This window comes from Octopus bimaculoides, chromosome 8 (genome assembly GCF_001194135.2).
Source record: "Octopus bimaculoides isolate UCB-OBI-ISO-001 chromosome 8, ASM119413v2, whole genome shotgun sequence".
Taxonomy (NCBI): Eukaryota; Metazoa; Mollusca; class Cephalopoda; order Octopoda; family Octopodidae; genus Octopus; species Octopus bimaculoides.
The window spans coordinates 173,583-178,735 of NC_068988.1; the positions used below are offsets into that span (position 1 = coordinate 173,583).

At 38.1% G+C, this 5,153-nt stretch overlaps 1 protein-coding gene across 3 annotated transcripts in view; it reads left to right on the top strand.

The window, feature by feature from the left end:
• LOC106876619 (oxysterol-binding protein-related protein 9) overlaps positions 1-5,153 on the top strand; it is a 108,849-nt gene that overhangs the window by 37,302 nt on the left and 66,394 nt on the right. The window lies entirely within an intron of this gene.

A 5,153-nucleotide genomic window follows, 5' to 3' on the forward strand; every position in this document is an offset into this window, starting at 1 on the left:
TTTTTTTCTTCTTGTTTTTGCCTTTGTGAGTTACAAGTAATGCTATCTGTTGGAGTCTCAGCTTTTTTAGCTGCTATTTCTGAATTTCGGTATGTGGTGAAGCAAATATTTGCTGATCCCTTAATTATGTTTATGAATGTATATGAACTTTTAAATAAGTTCTCCACCGATAATGGTGCTTACATACCGAAGGGCTTGGTAAAAATTATTAATTGTTGATTTATTAATAAATTAATAAACCTTTACCCTTTTAATTTGTAATATATATAGATTAGATAGATATGAAGGTAGGTTGGTAGGTAGAAAGATAGATAGACAGACAGACAGATTGATTGATCTATATTTGTGAATTAAAGATGAGAACAGCCAATAAAAAGCCAGCTGGATCTTCAACTACTGACTCAACCGTCGTTTTTGTCAATGATACATCCATTTACAACGAGACGTGTCACTGACAAGACACTCTCTTCTCTCTTACATGTCATTCACCCTCTCCAACGATACAACATTGACTGCTTTCTTTAAGCAGCGAAATCATTGACGTTCACAACTCTTTCCTTCTTTCTCTCTTTCTTCCTTTCTCTCTTTCTTCCTTTCTATGTCTGTCTTTGTTGCTTTCGTTTTCCAAGTCTGGCACTTTATTATTTACTCCTTTTTCTTTTCATTTCGTTTTCTCAAATCGTCGTCTTCGTTTCTACTTGAAACATTGTCGAAACGCTTTGTTTTGTATTTTAATTCATTTTTTTTACTGCGCAACACAAATAGTATATCTATCTGTATACCTGTCTTTCTGTTTGTCTACCTCTCTGTGGATGTATGTGTGTAGATAGATAGACATGAACTTACATTATTTTTAGTGTCAGCTATTACATCGTTACATTTGAGTTTTATTTCCATTCATATTGAATAAAGCAAGCTGCCATCCGACCAACTATTTTTTTTTCTAAGCGTGAATTTGCCTTCATTCATCGTTTGATTAAAAAAAAAAATTAATTTTCTTTTTTCATTGTTAAAAAAGCTGAGTTAATTTAACTTCAAATGGTGTGAGTTTGTGGAGGTGGCGTATAATTCACTGTACTCTCTCCTACATCGTCGTCTCTTTCTTTTCTTTTCTTTTTTTTACGAGTTCAAACCTGACTCGAGTTGGCTTCTATCTTTTCTTTATCTACAAGCATGTCTGTGGTTAAGAAGCTCTTTTGCAACCATGTGGGTTCAATCCCACTGCGTGGCACCTTGAGTAGTGTCTCTTGTGTGTATGTGTGTGTCTTTATTCCCACCACATCACTTGACAACCGATGTTAGTTTATTTACGTTATCGCAATTCAACCGTTAAGCAAAAAATGACAGATACCAGACTTCAAAAATAAGTACCGGGGTCGATTTGTTCGACTAAACCAGTCAATGCAGTGCCCCAGCATGGCCGTCATCAATCGAAACAAGTAAAAAAATAAAGGCATTTTATAAATGCCAAAGAAAAAAAAAGCCCAAAACAAATCGAAAATGGTTGGGCAGTCCTGACCCATTCATACGCCGGGTTGATCGATGTGAAACCTGACCAAAGTTATTTCTTTAAGTATAAGTTTGAGAGTTGATTCAAAGGAGAGGAATTCCAACTAGATGAAATCTCCAAGGAGTTTAAATGCCCAAGTCTCCGATATCCATGGAGCTAAAAGGTGTCAGCATAAGTGCTCCTTGGAGTCCTGACCTGGACACAGCACAGAGCCCTTAGAATGTAAAGAAGAAGGGCCAAAACACTTGCCAGAGAGCGGTGAGATTCTTCTCTGAAGATCTGCTGTTCAACTCCCTCTCTTGGGATTTTCTTGCCACTCCACTCCTGACACTAAGGTGGTTCTGTGCCAATTCCTGGGTTGTAGCAGGGTGGAGGTGGATAGCCAGTCGCTGACCATTTCCTGTTGAAACAGGAATTTTTTTGAAAGTGTTGATTCAGTGGCCAACTGCATCAATCATTTTCAAAATACGATGATGTGATTGATTGAAAGAAATCAATGACAGTTTGGAATTTCAATGTTTAATTTTGCAATATTGAATTTAGATTTTCTTGTTTGATGGGAAAATTAAGAGGTGGAAGGAAAGAATTAGTTTTTCTCCAAAATAAAGATACTTCAAGAGTTGCCTTGTGTAGTTTGACTTCTTTTAGTGGTGGTGGTGGTGGGTGCTTTTTAAATCAAACAGAAACAGATTGATCTAAATTCTTTCAGGGTGCATGTAATTAATAATATGTAATTAATAATGTAATTAATAATATGTGCTTTTTACATTGAATTCCTCATCGTCACTGCCTGTTGTCACCATCATTGTTCCTGTCATCACCATCACTGGCACCCACCACCACCATCATCTTCATCATCATCATGGATCTTGATCAACAATCACCTTTTAGTTCTAACAGACTTTTGATGGTGTAACAGAAGGTAGCCCTTGCGTGTCTGTTAAACAAAAAAATTAAAAACCTGTAACAATTAATTGTTCTTTGTCAAAGAGAAATCTCCATCTTGGTCGATGGCATATTTTCCTCCTCTTTCATCTGATCTTGGTAAGTTGGTAGAATTGTTTTGGTTTCTTTGATGTGAGTTTAGAAAATATCTTTTGATCAGAGGGACTTAATTTGTCGTTCAGTTAAAACCACCATCTGGCACCTTCTGTACCTTTAGCAGACCCCTGTCTGTCTCCAGCATTCAGCCCAGGCCCCCAGTTTGAGTACCTCTCTCCTGTTAGTCTTGAAGTACTGGTTAAGGGTCATAGTTACTGCTCTCCCTCCAGACGCTTAAAAGATAAAACAATAAATATATGAAATGTAATAATATTTACCATTTTGTTTATGCTGGCATGGGTTAGACTGTTTGGTCAGAACCATCAAGCCAGTGGACTGCATCGACCCCTAACCTTTGCTTTAGCTCATACGCTATGCCAGGGTGCCCTTCCTAATGCCAACCTCTTTGGAGTATGTAGGGTGCTTTTTTTTTTTTTTTTGTGGCACCAATTCTGAGGTCACCAAGTAACTTGGAAAACAAGACCCCCTCAAGTGAGTGGGGATGTAGTATTGTTGTCAAGTGGGTTCCTTCTACTGGTGTGATGTGTGATTGCTGTTGTGCTGTAGTTGCTGTTTTACGCTAGTAGCCACAATAGTTACTAGTCATTGGATACCATTGTATCTCTTCATACCAGAATAGTAATACACTAACTTCTTCTGTCTTGCTATTGCTGATAGCTCCACAAGACACCGACTAGAACTCTCAGCTCTCAACTCTTTGACTCTCGATCTTCTCTTGATGACCACCTACTGGTCTATTTATAATGGCTGATCCTACCACTTTTTACCGGGAGGAGTATACAGTTTCACTATACAACGAGTATTGGAGAAGGTGTTTTTATGCCAAGTGTTGAGAGGGATAGGGACAAGTGTCTTATTATGAAGGAACTACATGGCTATCCCAGTTGGGGAAAGAGAGAAGACAGTAATGATGAGGTGTCAGGGCAAACCTTTAAGGCACAGGATGGTGAATATGAGAGAAGTGGAACAGGGGATTGGATAGGGTGAGTGAAAAAGGGAGTGGCAGGTGGATAGAGATGGGGATAAAGGTGAACGTGGGTGGGCACATGGTCATCAGTGGTGAATATGAGTAAATGGATATGTAACACCTTAAAACAGATGCTTAATTAGGGCGATTAGGGTCTTCTGCTTGTTCTTAATAAATGAAATGACCCTAAATAGAGTTTAAAAGTAATTATTCATAATTCATCATCATCACCCTTTAATGTCTGTTTTCCTTGCTGGCATGGGTTGGACAGTTTGATAGGAGCTGGAATGCCAGGAATCTGCACCAAACTCCAGTTGTCTGTTTTGGCATGGTTTCTACTGTTGGATGTCCTTCCCAATGCTAACCACTTTACAGAGTGAACTGGGTGCCTTTTATGTGGCACCAACAGCAGTGCTTTATATGTGGCACCAACACTAGTGCTTTTTATGTGGCACTAGCAAGAGGGCTTTTTTACATGGCACCAAACAGAAAGTAGGTGATGTATCTATCTCCGTTTTGACTTCCGTCATCCCCCATCTAACTTTCTTCACTTTAAGAATTTATAGAACTTTTCTCAAGAGAATCTAGAATAATGAAAATAAGAAATAGTTTCTTGTCACAGAGAGACAGAGAGAATTGGTCTTAGAGAAATGGTATTTGTTATTCTGGAATAACTGTAATTCTATTTTTATAGTTATGGTAGGGGTAGGTTATCTTTCAAATGTATCTTTGAAAGATTGTCCCAAAGAAATGCCATTTCCTTAACTCTAGATCTCTTCTCTAAGTTCTGGTAACTATACACAACTTGGACAAACTTTTTCGTAGGGACACCAGATAAGCTGCCGATACCTGTGTACATCTTGGTCAACAACAACTCCCTACTCCAATGGGCCATGATATCACAAACCTTAACTTAAAAGATCCTATCAGGTGGTTAGACATAATCTGGGCCAATCTTTGACCAAAATATATCTAGGTTATGCTGTTCATATCGAAATACATTTTAAAAATATTTATGTCTCTCATTTTGCCAGCTGTCCTTCCGTCTGTGCTTGGGAGTGTGTGAGTGTACATTAGAAACCTATCAAACAGCTGTAAGCAGTTTGATGTCCAGAGGCTACATGTGGGTTGTAAACATTAATTGTATGACTCAGAAATAGGTTCCCAAAACTCATTTTTTAAAAGAAGTTTGGTTCTAATACAAACAGGAGATAAACAAGTAGAATGTAGGATTTGGTGATGAGTGAAGCTAATGACTCAAATCAAACCCCAGTACGTATTTTTAGATTTTGTTACTCATCTTATTTTATCACTCTTTTGCCGAACCACTAAGTTATAGGAATGTAAACAAACCAACACCAATTTTCTAGTTATCAAGTGGTGGCAGAGGACACACACATTATATATATATATATATATATATATCCACACAGAGGCATAAGTGTGGCTATGTGGTAAGAAGTTCACTTCTCAACAACATGGTTCCGGTTTCAATCCCACCTATAAGTGGATTTGGTAGATAGAAACTGAAAGAAACGCATCGTGTGTGTGTGTATGTATGTGCATATGTGTGTGTGTGTGTGTGTGTGTGTGTGTGTGTGTGTGTGTGTGTGT